General features: G+C 42.8%; 1 protein-coding gene across 1 annotated transcript in view; it reads right to left on the reverse strand.

Annotated features, from left to right (window-relative positions):
• CCDC175 (coiled-coil domain containing 175) overlaps window positions 1-17082 on the reverse strand; it is a 414158-nt gene that overhangs the window by 343108 nt on the left and 53968 nt on the right. The window lies entirely within an intron of this gene.

The raw sequence follows: 17082 nt of genomic DNA on the forward strand, positions 1-17082 counted from the left end.
GGTGTTAGGGCAAAATATCGGATTAGATATATCAAGTTGCAGAAAAATCGGGAAAAAATATTGTTGTAAAACATAACGATTTTTTGGGTAAGTAATATAATTGTTAAGAATATTGTTTATATTGTTCTCAATAATAAAGTTGTAAACAATATAGGTTTTTAATTATCTTTATATATGCCAATTGTATGTGTTATTGTTTGCATAATTATTAACAATATTTTTAAATATAGTTAAGGATTTTAAGTTATTTATAAGTGTGTTATTGAATTGCTAATAGTAAATTAAATTGTGTAGTAATTATTTTTTAATATCAATCAATCAATCAAAAGCTTTATTCGGTATATAAAAAATATAACCATAAAAGCATTCTACATGATTCATACAATATTCATAACACGTATTTTAAAAAAAGTGGGAATTTCACAGTCAGAAAACTCCTAATAAACAATGCCAATACAAGATAACACATGGTTTTCACAAAGTACCACTAATACATGAGGATTCATGGTAAGCGATATTTACATATGCATGTTCTCACAAATTAAAATGTTTGAAAAGAGATATATCAACGACCATTCAAAAGTATAATAAGACAGTAATAATAACTCGATATCTCGCTTTCGTCAAGGCAATATATGTGCATCCAATGATTTACAAGCTATGCGGTTTCTTAATTTAATGCTTCTAAAAATGAAAGTTCTTTTCTGCGTTTAATTGCCATATAAATAAAAGAATTAACCGCATTGCAAGTTGATGCATTCTCTAATTTGCAAATGTCATAAAAGGCAGTTTTATAAAAATACAATTTATTTGAGATAAATATAGGTCGCAAATTAAATTTTCTAATGTCCCTATAAAAATTACAAGAAAGCAAAAAATAAAGTGTGGTCTGAGGGGATTTACCATCACATGGGCACTTAGGTAATTTGGGGCTCCACTTGCCCATCCTGGGGAATGCAATCTGAAAATGAAGAGCATTCAATCTTAATCTAGTTAAATAAAATCTATGTTGTAGGTTTCTAATAAAAATAAGGTACGGCTGAATGCCTGTTAAAAGTGGACCATCACAATAAGATCTAACCCATGGTTTTTCATTCAAGACAACAGTTCTGGCGAGTTCCTTGGATTTAAGCAGCCTCCTTTTTAACTCTAGTTTGCTAAACGACTGGATACTTTCCAAGTCTTTAAGATTTGTTACCACATTGCACTCCATCAAAAGTTTATGGATGTAATGTAGCCAAGGTATTTTCATGCCCTGATCTAGTTCAAGGCAATCCTGAATTATATCTTTTGTGAAGCGCGTCTCTACTTTGGACCAAATTCGATGCCATAGTGTGAGTGCTGCCACGCTAATCAAGTCATTACGGTAGGGTACAGAGGTTTCCATATGAATTATGTGTGTAGCCGCTGAGCTAGGGACGGATAGAACCCATTTTAAAAATGTATTTTCGAGGGTTTGCAGTGACGAAACATCAGCCCTACCCCATACGGCTGCACCGTAACAAACCCCAGTAATACATTTGTTCCCATACAGTTTAAAAATTTCGCGAACAGGTTTCTTTTAAAAAAAAAAATAATAATTTCTACATTCGTTTATTGGTTTTCATAATTAAACACAGTGTACAAATAGAACATCCAATATAAATAAATTTCTACGCATTATTTTGCCCAACCTTATATAATTGGTAAATTTGTAATTATTCCCGAGTTAGTTCCATGCTCATGTCACCTGTAAACAAATTAAACAAAAAAAAAAAAAAACAGAACAATTTCCTCCCTCCCCCTGTGAACGCTTATATATGTAAGGGTACCGTGTATTTTCCATAACACTCCCTTGTACATGGTATATTCATCATAATTTCAGACCAGTTCAACTAAAGCACAATACATATGTTCACTGTCATCACATCTTGGACATTTCCTATAGTTAAGCAGACGGTATTGGTAATCAGCTCCCTATTACCCTTATGTCAAAATTATACCTCAGGCAGCTCAAGAGTTATAAACTCCTCCAATATCATATTCCATTCCAATGGGATCAGCTTTTTCGTAAACCTCTGCATTCCTCCCTCTTAATCTCGGCACTTTCAGCCTTCCCCCATCTCACCATCTCTGGATGCCAGTCCCTTATCTGCGGTGCTGTTTTAGCTTTCCATCTTTTAGTTATCGGTCGCTTCGCCTGGATCAATGCCATATTAACAAACCGGATTGTAGGGTTTCCACTTTTGTGTTTTAATCCCAGCCCTAGAAGAGTGTGCTCCATCACCGCCCCTCTGTTCCCCAGATTCACCTCGCCCAGTAGCCTATGTACTTCAGCCCAATAAGTGTGCAGCCATGGGCAGGACCACAACATATGTGACTACCATTTCCCATCATGTATTTTAAGTGTACCGCGTCTGGGGTTCATTACCAGTAGGAGCCCAATGTGTCCTAATATAACGGGAAACGTCGTTTACAACCCGGTGTTTACACCGCACGACCTTTTCCCCGCAGCTATTACAACGCAAGTCGTTACTACGACTTGCGCTGGATAGCGCTGTGGGATAAGGAATGTTTTAATTTTATAGTCCAACACCTTCCCTACTGTTACGGGGACTGGTGTTGGAATATAAAATAAAAAAATTCCTAAATCCGCGCCCTCCAACGCAAGTCGTTGTAACGACTTGCGTTGTAAAACCTGCGATGTCAAGTACCGCGATCAAAAAGATTGCGTTGTACTGACATACATCCTAATATAACGTGTGATATTTGCGTGTAACATAAACAATGTATTCGGCACACCTCTTTCGTCTACAAAGGTGTCATGATTCATTAGTGTTTTATCTGCAAACAGCATGCCTATGGTATCCACACCTTCCACCGACCATGTAGATATATGCCTCAGTTATACTGTACCTGTTGGTGTGCCTATGCCCAACAGTGGAATATTGGGAGCATATGGAATTTGTGCCTTTGTATACTGCAGCGCCCTTTTCCAATAAAGAAGTGCTACTCTTAACAGCGGGGATAGAGAAGATGTAGCCTTGCTATGTGGTAACAGGAATCCATGAAGCGCCCCCTTGTTCCATTCAGTACTTGCCATTTCTATTTCCTGAAGATTGCCCCCCCCCCCTCCAGCCAGTATGTCAGCCAAGGCAGCTGTTCCGCGTAGCAGTATGCCCTAAAATCTGGGGCTCCCATCCCACCGTGTTTAGTGGACCGTTGCAGCTTAGACAATCCTATTCTACATCTCCCTGCATCCCATATCAATTCTATTAACAATGTGTCTAATAGGTTGAACACAGACATTGGTATCACAAGTGGGAGATTGTTAAACAAATAAAGTAGTCGTGGTCGCATCACCATTTTGGAAATGGCGACCCTTCCCACCAGCGATAGCGGGAGTGAAGTCCAAAACTTGATTTGTGGCCTAAGTGATGTTATTGCCCGGGTTATATTACCATCTAACATATCCACTGGTTCCCTATACACGTTTACGCCTAGATATTTAAAAAAGTTAGTGGCTAGTGCAAAGGACCATCGGCCAAATTGCAGTGTGTCTTCCATTTCCCTTTCTGCGAATGAGATTGCATAGAATTTGGTTTCATTTATGGATAGTCCTGACAGTATTTGGAAATTTTCGAATATCTCTGAAAGAGGCGTGTGGTCCCCACGAAGGTGTAATAAATATAAAATAATATCGTCTGCATAAACTGTAATGACCTACTTCTCTGTATGTTTTGGTGCTTCTGTCAGTCACCGGGTCATTACTTACTACATCCTTTCTCAGGTTCCAGAAAGACACCACATTACACAATACTTACCCAAGAAAAGAATAAACACTGACAACATATAAGACCATTGCCGAGGAGCTCGCAAATAATAAGTCACAACACCTCCCCATCCGAGAGGGTACACAACGCATGCTCCTCCTAGCAATGTATTGGATAGAATTTAGACATCCCTGATGGGAGGCAATTTCCCTTCCGTATTAACAATTACCCATTAGAGGGGAATCGCCCATCCCTCTGTAAGTACTTGGAAAAAAGGGTCCCAACCTTCCCTCACAAGGAATACAAACAAATGATATGCTCTAGGGCTTCTTTATTACATGATAATAGGATGACAAAAGAAAGAAATAACTAAACATCATAGTAAACATTAGTAGCAATCACCAGCACATACATATACATAGAACCTGAAAATAAAAGACTAGGGGCCAGATGTAGGTGAGGGACATTTACAGACTCATAAATACCGAATTTTATGAATCGGTAAATATGAAGGTGGGAGATGTAGGTATTTTTTAAATTTGATTTACCGAATCGGTAACATTCGGTATTTACCGATTCGGTAAATACCGAATCGGTATTTCCTATTGATTCCTATGGGCTGTGAAGCCCATAGGAATCAATGGGAAATACCGATTCGGTATTTAGCGAATCTGTAAATACCGAATGTTGCAAGGGTGCAGGGGGTGTCACTTTGACACCCTCTAGCACCCGAAGTAAAGGCATGTGTGACATGTGGCACACATACATGCCCTTAGGGCATGTCTGTGTGCCACATTGATATATGAACAACCTAACAAACCTATGGGTCTCTCATCTGAAAATCTAATCAGGAACACATATTATTACACCTCAGCAACACATTGGTATGCTGATGGAAAATCAGAAAGTAGGATTCTGGCTCAAGGCGTCATGCAGAAGATGGTTAACCCTGTATTAGCATTGTATAACTATGTTTTTGGATTCCACCCAGCATGTTTCAACAGCCCTTCCAACAACACTTTCAGGGCTACCCTCAATATCCCAACCAGCCGCTTTTTCGGTTTGGCCCCCGACGATCACGAGGAAAAAGAAGACCTGCACAAGCACAAGCCCAAGGCCAAGCACAAGCACAGGTACACTGGGAAGAGTCAGAGGGACCTCATGCCGGTACGAGGAGCCAGAAGAGGAGAGGAGCACAAGAGTAGACACCACATCTGAACCAAGCTTAGTGGTGAATCTGAGCAATCGGATTCTCACGGAGACAGAAGAGCATGTCCTGAATAAAGGCCTTGGTTTCGTCTTCACGGAAGAGGGAGACCCTTTTTTGCTACAAACAGAATTGGCTCAATTTTTCCGGAAATTGAAATTACATTACTTCTTTATGAATAAAGACACGGATAACTCCAATCAAGAAAAGCGAGCGAACACAGGCTTAAGGATAAAATCCACTTTCTGTCCTCCCATCCACTCGACTCCTCCTAAAGTATTAACATTCGAGCAGGCTGTCAAGGACGACATAGAACAAATGTGGTCGAACAACACCAAATGTTTCAAAAATCTATCAGGACAAGAGAGACAAGCTCTTCGAACTTTGACACTAGATCGAACTATTATCATCAAGCCTGCTGATAAAGGAGGTTCCATCGTAATACAGGATGTTGAAAAATACAGGTTCGAATGTTTGAAACAACTCAACAACAGAATCGCATACCAAGTGCTAACCTCAGATCCGACGGCCAGACTGACCAGCGAGATCAAATCACTAGTAGAGGAGGCTTTGTCAGAGGGTTGGATAACCCCCCTTGAAGCACAATTCCTTCAAGCACAAGCACCAGTTACGCCTTACTTTTACACCTTACCCAAGGTGCACAAGCCACAGCGACCACCACCAGGGAGGTCAATCATCTCAGGCCAGGGATCCCTCCTTGAGCCACTCTCTGCTTTTGTTGATCACTTCCTACGACCAATAGTGCACACCATGCCCAGTTATCTAAAGGACACAGCCGATGTCCTGAGGAGAATTCCTGATATAGACTTTAACCTGGAAACAGATCTCCTGGTGTCTTTGGATGTCGAATCTCTATATACATCCATCCCCCAGGATGAGACTCTAGATACCATCAGATCCATCCTGGGGGAGACTGATATCGACTCCATTACCCCTGTTCCCTTCATAATTGCCTTAGCTACTATGGCAATGAAGGAAAACTATTTTCAATTTGAAGAGACCTTATATCTACAGACTACAGGAACTAGCATGGGAAGCATTTTTGCTCCGTCATTGGCTAATCTGTATGTCCACAAATTTGAAGAACAGACCGTGCTGGCAATAACGAATCCTTTTCTCACATCAATATTAGAGTGGAAACGCTATATTGATAACGTTTTATTGATCTGGAGAGGCAGCACGGAGACAGTACATGAATTTCATAAATGGCTGAATGCACAAAATGAGTTTTTGCGATTCACGATTGAAATCAGCAAAGAGAGAATTGCTTTCCTGGATCTTTCCATCTACTCCACAGGAACTGGATTAGAAAGCGAACTCTACCGCAAGCCGATGGCGAGGAACTCTCTTCTTCTATATGAAAGTCAACACCCCAAGTCTCTGCGAGAGAATTTACCCATAGGCCAATTCTTGCGCCTTAGACGTAACTGTTCCACGACAGAGACTTTTAACACTTATGCTAAGGCTCTATCTCGCCAATTGATGCAGAGACACTACCCCAAGAAGTTGGTAAAGCGGTCATGGAAGCGAGCGGCGAATAATAATCGCGAGGCGCTACTCGAAGTATCCAACAAAGAACCCTCTCAGGATCGATTGACCCTGGTCAGTACCTTTAACACCAAGTCCCACAGTGTGCAGAAAATCATAAGACGACATTGGCGGATACTCAATAGTGGTAAAGAGAAGATTGAGTACCCCCTCTTTGCGTTCAAGAGAGCAAGCAGCTTGAGAGACTGCCTAGTACACACTCGTCCACGAGAACCAGCAAAGAGACAGTTAGGTACCCTTTGGGACCTACCAGCGATCACAGGTCATCATCCATGTGGCACTTGCTCGATGTGCGCCCTCACTTGCAGCAATACAAGTATTGACATCGGCACCGCGAGACCATGGGAACTGCGGCAATTCACCAATTGCAATAGTGAGAACCTAATCTACCAAATCAAATGTCCCTGTAACGAAAAATACATTGGGATGACAACCAGGAAAGTGAGGATACGTATGCTAGAGCACAAAAGCACTTTTCGATGCAAGAAGAATGTTTCTAAACTGACACGTCATTTTTTGACAAAGAACCATGGAGAAACAGACTTCACATGGACCGTACTTGAAAAACCCTTCATACCATCATATGTCACAGATGTGGCGAATTTTCTTTTTAAGAAGGAACAGAAATGGGTTTTTAAACTATGTACAGACACACGGGGCTGAACGATGAAATACCCTGGCTTAGCCTGAGGTGAAATAAGGATTTAGACCTACTCCTAAGCATTAGGAGACCTTATTTTATGTTTTGCCCGTTTAACATAATCAGTTTTGTTTACACACTTTTCACTAACCTCTGGTAGTTGATACCTGGTGCTCTGAGTAGGGAATGTACTGTATCCCGATAGACAAACCCCCCAGGTCACATAGGTTTATACACATATGATTTTTCTGTGACTCTCTGAGTTATAGCATACAGTCTTTCTCGGTGGCCCTCATTGTCCTCACTTTCTCGACGTTGAACACGTAATGAGGCACATATCAACAGCGTGGATATGGGGTTAGTATGAGAGGTTTACAATTAATGATTGCTGTATTTTCATACACAAATGTCTAACTAACGTGACACCCGAGGTGCAGAAACTTGTCCATATCCCGGGTGGAAAGGGTTTGGGAACTACTGGGCTGGACGCAATCACGTCATCTGGTAGTTCTTTTTGATACAGAACTACACGGAAGAACGCAGTGACGTCACCATATGAGTTCGGCTAAGTCTCGCGATACCACGAGTCTTTTTACTATCAGGTACAGACCCGGGTACTACCTTTTACTTCCTGGTAGTGTAAGTTTCGCGAACATATAAGTCACTCCATTTCATTGACTAGAGAACACCGAAACTAACAACAACGGCCAACCAAACTACAAGGTATGACGCTATGACGTCATTTTGTAGTCCCATGTAATCCCGCGAGACCTCGCCACCGAGGATTACCGGAGTACAATTACTAACCTTTGTATAGTTTACACATATAAGATAACCCAAATACTGAGACAATTTGGAATCGATCTGAGAGACAACTTTGAGACATGTACTGAACCGAAATACAACTATGAGATCAACCGCCTAAAGATCACTCACGATTGGTGGTTGAGTCACTCTATCGACCAGTGAAATAGAACGTCTCTGCCAGGCTCCCTGCCTCCCCCTGTCTCAGCTACGGCCAGAGGCAACGCCGGACAGGTAAATGTAAATGTAAATGTAGTTGAGCTTATATAGCGCACAGCTACCCGCAGTGGGTTTCCCGGCGCTTGCTTAGGGAACCCTTCCTGGTATTCCCCTGTGAGATAGCAGGGTATCCACAAGGTGAAAGTAAGGCATCCCGCTGCGAGGGGCCGTTGTGGAGATTAAGCAAGCTATTGCCCAGAGTCGCAGAGTGTGAACCCGTGAGTCGAGGAGGCACCAGGGCGGGAATTATCGAGTCCGTGGAATTTTTAGCCCAAGACCCTGCCGAGGCGGGGAATTGAACCCTGGTCCAGGACCGATCTCAGCTTCCGGGTCTGCTGCCTCTAACCCCTGAGCCACACTTCTCCACTAGTAAGGTAAGGAGCCACTACAGGCCTCCAATATACCTCGTAGACTTTGGCAGTAGACTTAGTTTATGGAATAAACAGCAAGAGACACATAGGTTTTTCTATGTGTAAACTGGAGGTCTAATAAGGATCTCTCTGACAGACTAAGAAATCAGGTTTTGACATAGAGAGTAGCAATAGATGTAGGAGGGGGGTGATGTCCTAGAGAGTAGGATCCCTGTAACATGGATTTTACTTGAAAAGCTAAGAACATTCACTGACACATGAAGGAGTGGGTTAAAGATAGGAAGAGTAAGTCCTGTAACCCACCTTAGTTTCCAGTGTACTTTTGCTTTTCAGAGCGGGGTCTCACTACGCCTGAGCCAGGTCCAGGACGAGGTGAGGTCTCTTCCCCAGACACACTGGGTGAGTGGTTATATGTACTAAATTTAGACATATAATTAAGGCATTCTGGTTAAGGAATGGTCCCTTACCAAGAGGTGTTTTTCCCTGTGTTCGTTGTGTTTATTTTCACTTCCTCCTCCACAGATTCAACTGAGGTACCGGGTGCTGGAGAAGTGAAGTCACAGTTTATGGAGACTCATATCCTTTACTGTTAAATAGATCTTAGTAAAATATATATTTTTTTGGAATCAAGTTTATCACTAACACTAATTTTGCAGTCGCATTGTTATTAGAACAGAGGCCCTGAAGAAAGCCTAGGGTCCCTTTTCCCGCTAAGGCTGAAACATGTTGGCCCCTATGCAGATATTTGTTAAACTGCAGTAGTAATGTTTTGCGCTGTTCTTTGTTTTAAATTAGGAAGAGTTCTTGGCTGCATAAAATTATAATGAGATTCTCTATCCTATTTTAATTTTCACACACTTTTCATTTTTGCACTGCACCAACCCGTCAGATCAGATTCATATGGTTGTCCAAATGTTGGCACACGTAAACTATGAGTCTGTGGAGGGTACTATAGCTGTCTCGGTGATCTAGAGACACAGACCCAGGACGGAGGACCACATGATAATATTGATCACACACGATGTTGATGGGAATCCAAAAACATAGTTATACAATGCTAACACAGGGTTAACCATCTTCTGCATGACGCCTTGAGTCAGAATCCTACTTTCTGATTTTCCATCAGCATACCAATGTGTTGCTGAGGTGTAATAATATGTGTTCCTGATTAGATTTTCAGATGAGAGACCCATAGGTTTGTTAGGTTGTTCATATATCAGTACGGGGGATACAACCTATGCTTGGTCTTTAAATGTCCCTCAGGCCCTCCCAAATCTAGTGTGGTATATATGTGTGTGACATTGCACAGGGTGTATGCACAGATGTGCATGCACACCTGGATTCGGTATTTTACCACACAATAGGATTGTGTGGTAAAATACCGACTCTTAAGGGCGTGTGACACTCTCAGGAGTGTCACCTACATTTGGATTTACCGAATCGGTAAAATTACCGATTCGGTATTTTACAGAATTGGTAAATTTACTGAATCGGTAAATTTACCGATTCTGTAAAATAATGGCCCCTACATGCCAATTCTTAAATACCAGTCGGTAACGGCCGGAATCGGCCGTTACCGACCGGTATTTTGGCTCCTACATCTGGCCCATAGTTAGATACCATAAGTACGCCTGGAACACCTCACCATAATCTTAGGCTTCTTGACATCTGAAGAAGGGTCTGTTTCTCTTTCCCTCTCTGGTTGGGTCCAGACTCTCTGTTGCACAAACACGTCTGCACGTCTGCACCGTGATGTATCATCAGACCGCCAAACCACCAGACCAGCATCTCAGCATCTCACCCTCTCTCAGACCCCTTTTCTCTAATATAGAACTCTATCCTCTATCGAAGCTTCTGGAAGAACCCGCCTACCTTTCTCACAAGATTCCTGTACCTTTCCACACCAGGCACCCAACAGCAGCTTGCCAATCGTTTTGTTATGATGCCAATGCAAAGAAGGCACATTCCTCTTGATAAGAACTGGTCTGCTCTCGTTCACTGCTGGTGAACAACACATGTAATCTCAATATAACCTCTCACCTACAGAGGCTCAGAAGATGGCTGCAGTTTAGAATATGGAGTTGCTCAAGCATAGTCCTCTACTACTTGGAAAGCAGAATGATATTAGACCACCTCAAAGCCAATAGGCTAAAGTCATAATTCACCTAACTCAAATAATACTATGCACTTAATCCCTCAGTATCCACTATGGAGCACATGTGTGCACCATCACCAACAACTCTGCACCTCAACATCCCATACCTTCTATTCTTTGGCAAGATTATTCTAATGCAAGACCATCCTACATTAAGGCTAAAGTAACATAGCACACTAAAGTCAGTTCACAATGGTGGTGATCGAGGGTCATCACAGAGCATCAGACCACTAAAGTGGCTCATTCACTACATTGCACCCCTTGACCCTTGAACATCACTATTCACATATATCAAAAATAAAATCACTGAACGAAAGGCACAGCTATGACTGTATCTTTTAACTGCAAAATTGGCATTATAGCAAAGTAACTAGCAACTGAACATTGTGACTGAAAAACAAAACCATCATTGGGTCACTGTATCTGTAAACTGTAAAAGCGGCATCAATGCACAATAACCAGAAACTAAATAAAACCTAACTGAAGATCTGATTGTCATTGAACCCTTGCATGTCTCATGTAAAGGCAAAACCTTAAAAGCTAAATTTTCAGAGTGAAAGACTGTAGGCCATATCTGAAAGAGTACCTACAAGTGAAAAACTGCATTTCATAATCAAAAACACAACTGTTAAAAAAGCATACTGCATTACCTAAAACAATAACTCAGGTGAAATATCTAAAAATAATTCAGCTTGTGTCATTTGAACCTCTAATCATGAAACTGAGAATTCTACTGCCAAGGCAGCCAACTGTAGCACAGAAAATATCTACTCCAGTGGAGGCAAAGTGTCTCTATTGGAAAAAAGTGTCCTTTTCTGTGAAAAAAGGAAAACAATAAACACCACTGTCTCTTGTCAGGGTGCACAAGCAGGTCACCTGTGCGAAAGACACACAGCTCTCGTGCTTTGAAAGTCAGCCTCCCTTGAAGGGGACAGTTCCATTGTAGCACACTCTGCTGATCCCTTCTTCGCTTAGAAAGAAGCAGTCCATCTGTGTAGATGACAGCCCTCTGGCATCCAACTTCCTCAGTATCCCCTGGGCAAGGAAGAACCCCATCTGATCTTGTTCTCCATAGATCATCAGCTCCTGTCTGCCATCAGCCCCAGGACATCACCACCGTCCAGTATGGCTCCAGGCTTGGGGGAGGGGGGTTGGGGGGAGGAAGGGGCCCACTCACACAAAAATAACAAGCGAAAATAACAAAAAGGAAAGGGAAGGGGAGGGCCACACGCACCCCGTCATGATCTGGCAACCTGAAACGATAAACACGTATCATTCACCTTACAAAAAACTTCAATTCAAAAGCAGACACATTTTCTTTTCACCTCTCAAGAGGTCTTTAAATTTATAAAGCTCTCCTCTAAATCCAGGGAATAGTTTAAGAATACTACCTGCATTATATTCTCTAAGTTTATTTGGGCAAAATTTAATTTTTTCTTGCACAGCCAGAAGGGCTGGAGTAGCCTGCTTCACTCCTTTCACACTCCTAGCTAACAGACCCCCTCCCTTCTGAGATGTCCGCGTCCCAGGGCTGGCTCAGTTTCAACCATAACAGAGACTGCTCTCTGCCTCGCAACCCCTCCCTTCGAGGAGCTCACATTCCAAGAGCGAAGCACCTGCCCATTTCTGTCTGCCTTGCCTACCTCCTCATAGGGAGGGGGCACCTTTACAAGCCTCCTTACGCTTCTAATTGAGGGAAGCTTTCTAACCAGAGGAGTGGAATTACCCCTCCCTTACACAGATCCTCCGTGGACGAAAATTGGATGGTCGCCAAAAATAACAAGCAGAGACGGCTCTGCTTCTGTACTCGCTCTGGGGGCCCTCCCTTTACAAAAATGCTATGAGCCATTCTGAGTTATCTCTTCAAGGTTAAAAAACAAGTTCCCAGCCCTTCACAACCCAAAAGCTGTGGAATTTTCCATTCTTAAATGGAACAGCATGATGTTAAAAAAAAACAACCTTCTTTCGTCTAAGACAAAAAACAGACTCAACCTCTTTTGACCTCCATCAAAACCCTGCGTTCTATTTCTAAAGGCTCTGCTCTTCTGGTTAGCTAATTCAGGCAAATTTAAGCTATCATGTATAAAACATTGGCAACCTTAAAAAGTCACATACAAAATCTCATGGTACTTCTGTAACAATATCTGGGGTAGCATCACTCAATGAAGGTCTATATTTGTTTAATTTGTAACCATCAACTGTCATGTGCAAAGAATTATCACATTTGTGCACCAGCTACACACAATCATTTTAAACATTAGTTGTTGGGGTCACCAACCCTGCTTCTGTGAAATCCTACCAAACTGCTTTTCTGTCTATATGGGCCGTTTTACCACTAGTGCGACCTCCCATAAGCAAATCACATTTTCTCTCACGCTGTTCTGTCCAGTATCTTTTAGGGTGCACAAGCACATAGTCATGGGCATTTGACTTCTTTCTACCCTGCTAAAAGTGGCACATTGCTTTTGGGTAAAATCACAAAATAAATTTTTAAACCTTTGAATTAACCGGGCATACACACTCTGCTGTCGTACACTTTCAAAATCATATGAGTACATTTCTCTTTTAAAGCACAGTTTATCATGCACTGTTGGGTCTGATTTATTTCCGCAACCGGTAATCGTTAATTCTAAATCACGGGTCTGCTTATCTTTCTGCACATTCCTCTCTGACTGAAAACCCTCTTCGGAAGAATTAATTAAAACAGCCTGTGCAATTGGCAACCTGACTAGATTTTCTGTAACATGTTTTACCTCTGAATCATACACATTTAATCCTGTTTGCAAATGTATATCCTCACACAATTGTGGATGCATATTAAACAACACATTAAAAATAACCCCACTATCCCTGTCTGAAATGTCATCCCACCTTTCTGGGTTATATTCTGAGATGTTACATTCAAGTTGCAGCTCAGCACATTTTAAATGCATTTCTTTTTACTGAACACTGTAAAGGGATCCCGCCCTCTCTGCCTAACGTAAAAACGCTATTCACAAGCCCTTTATACAAAACACATTTAAACACACAGCAATTCTCATTCAACGCAACACAATTAGTTCACTCATGAGCCAGAACACCATATGGGCTACCCCCATACAAATAAATCAACTGATATCTGAGAGTCTGCTTTCAATTTCTAAAAAAAACAATATTTTCCCCTTTTAAATCAACGTTCATATCCTGCAACCGACTACGCCAAATTGTAATGACCTACTTCTCTGTATGTTTTGGTGCTTCTGTCAGTCACCGGGTCATTACTTACCACATCCTTTCTCAGGTTCCAGAAAGACACCACATTACACAATACTTACCCAAGAAAGGAATAAACACTGACAACATATAAGACCATTGCCGAGGAGCTCGCAAATAACAAGTCACAACACCTCCCCATCCGAGAGGGTACACAATGCATGCTCCTCCTAGCAATGTATTGGATAGAATTTAGACATCCCTGATGGGAGGCAATTTCCCTTCCGTATCAACAATTACCCATTAGAGGGGAATCGCCCATCCCTCTGTAAGTACATGGTAAACAAGCATTTACAATGCAATGGTCTCGGCATTATTAAAGGTAGAGCTATTGGCATTGCTCATGACATCATTTTTATTTTAAAATCATAAATAAATGGCATTGTCATTTACATTGCCAATAGCTCAATCGTTTCCATATGCGAGACCTATTGCATTAGCACCCACACACAGGGGGCAGGAGAGCAAGCACAACGAACAAGGGGGCAGGGTAGCAAGCACTGCGAAGGGTTAGGGGAGCAGGCACAGCGAGGGGGCAGTGGCAGGAGAGCAAGCCCAAGCAACGAGGGGCAGGAGAGCAAGTACAAGCAACCAGGGGGCAGGGGCAGGAGAGCAAGCACAAGCAACCAGGGGGCAGGGGCAGGAGAGCAAGCACAAGCAACCAGGGGGCAGGAGAGCAAGCACAGCCAGGGGGCAGAAGAGCAAGCACAACCAGGGGGCAGGAGAGCAAGCACAACCAGGGGGCAGGAGAGCAAGCACAGCCGGGTGTTTGGGGGTCCGGGGCTCTTCCGGCACATCTCCTGAGATGGAGAGACCCCAACAAATGCGACCATGCCACAGTTGGTGAGATGGCGGGGCAGGTATACGCTGACAGGGTTCAGTTTTCATCACTGAGAATGAATCCAAAACTCACCCAGCTCTATAACCTAAACCATGTGTAAAGCACATACCAGTTGTTTAATTGGCACTTTAAGTATGCATCATTAATCGACTAATTTCCTAAATCGGAAAAGGGTGATACACTGAGTCAGCCAGGCTGTGTTTTTCACGTTACACGCAGTTCTAGGCAGCAAGGACCCAACCCACTGAGCTATCTTTGCCCCAGTGCAGGCAGCTGAGATCCAGTGTAACTTAGAGCGCTCGAAGGCCGAGGGGTCTTTGTCAAGTCCATTGAGTTATACCCTTGCCTCTCTCCCAACCTGTTTTAATTTTACCATGTAACCATTAACCTGCTATCCCCGGGGACTGACAGCAAGACAAACCGCGCATGCGCAAGATCGGTCTGCGGGTCGCTCATTTAATAGCCAATTAAGAGAGCTGGGGTTTCTCCATTCTAATACTCCGTGTCACGCTCAACCATCTTTCCTAAACTTTTGACCCAATTTACAGTCTTTTTTGGCACACAAGTGGAACACACGTGCAATAAAAGCTTTTTTGCAAGCATTAATTCCACCTCGTTGCTCACAGAATGAGCACTGGTGGAATATTATGTATTTAAGGTGCGGTAACTTGTATGGCGGAGGAAATGCAGGGCTCGCATGTTTAGCGTTAAAAGTAGGATCAAGGGCTGTTTGGTGGGGCACCCTGCATAAGTAAATGAAAAACCCTGCTTTTGCCAGAAACATTTCCGAAGCAGGGTGAACATGCTTACACTTTGTAGTTTCTAGATATTTACTTGCCTCGTGCATAAAGTCCCCAACCCTGGAAACACACAGATTTGCTCCTGTACTTTTCCATTAATCACCCCCATATTTAATGGGGGCAGGGACGCGGGTTCTCAGAAAAGAAATATATCACCATGGCGAAAAAAATAAGAATTTACCAGTATTCATTACCATTTTTTGGGGCAGTATTATGTAGTACGAACTCGACCCGAATGTATTGGAGCGCTTTGCATGTGCACCAGTTACATTACACCAGACACAATCATTTTTGGGTGATTTGCCAAGAATCACAGGATGTTGAGCAGACGCCGAGACTCCTGGTTCCCCAGCTCCAGAGTCGGCAGTTATTAATGAATGACAAGCTGTTCCCCAAAACCTGCTGCACTGGGCCAACTGTTGTATAGGCCTGCTCCCTCACTGTCTGCTTATTCACAGGTAGTGACCAGGAGCCAGTAAACCCAGGGGACTCACTGCTTCTCCATTTTACCAGTTGGTCAAATTTCCTCACCCCACCCAGTAATTAGCTGCAGAAAGATAAAACTCGAATACTGTAGGTACCCAGTGCAATCTGATCACAGCTTTCAATGTGAAAACGGCTGGACCGGTCTTTCATCCTCTCGATGTCGATAAAAGGAGAACAAACGTGACGTCAAGAACGATACCGAAAGTGTTAAAGTGCAACTCTAAACGGAGGTGTGAACTGCACAAGGACCCGGTGATAGCCTTCACAAATGCAGCCCAAGTCCTGCTATAAGCAGTGGAGGGTTCTTGGGACGGGACAGTCTGACCACTCGGACATTATTTGTTTTTCTGCTTGTTTAAGATGCCCAGAAGCCGTTTTTCGTCAGCAGGGGATGGTGGCTCATCAAAGGCAGCAGCTGTACCATCAGGGTTTTGGAGGGCAACCCGGCCCAGGGGGTGGGTCATTTGGCTCCTCGAAGTCAGCAGACTAATTACTGCACACTTCAAAGAAACGACTAGCAGTCCCTCCCTGTTTCCCCCCCAAAAAAGCGATTTGGGTAATCTCAGCCGGCAGCCGAGCTCAGATACAACCACTTTTACTAACAGTGGATGAAAAAAAACATGCAGAACCGTTTTTTTTCTGCAGAATGTAAAGGGTCCCCAATAGAAGAAAAGAAACAAACTTATTTTTTTAAGTCCTGCCACTTTACCTAGGGAACCGCGAAATGACATAGAATTTGCCCCGCTCTTCCACGTCTAGCTCTGGCTATAAATAACGGCAACACGTTTTTGAATTGTGCAGTGTCCTTTGTGCTCTCTTGCTGCCCACGCCGGAAACACAGTGCGCCACGCACTATAAACACAACCTTCTCATCAATGTGCAGGATTCCTAAGGATGGGGAAGGCACAAAGCCCGCCTCACCCAGGAGCCGAGTAAAAATACAGACCCTTGAAAGCTTCACTAGTAAAATATAAACATGCAACGAT

The sequence above is a fragment of the Lissotriton helveticus genome, chromosome 9 (assembly GCF_964261635.1).
Source record: "Lissotriton helveticus chromosome 9, aLisHel1.1, whole genome shotgun sequence".
NCBI classification, from domain to species: domain Eukaryota; kingdom Metazoa; phylum Chordata; class Amphibia; order Caudata; family Salamandridae; genus Lissotriton; species Lissotriton helveticus.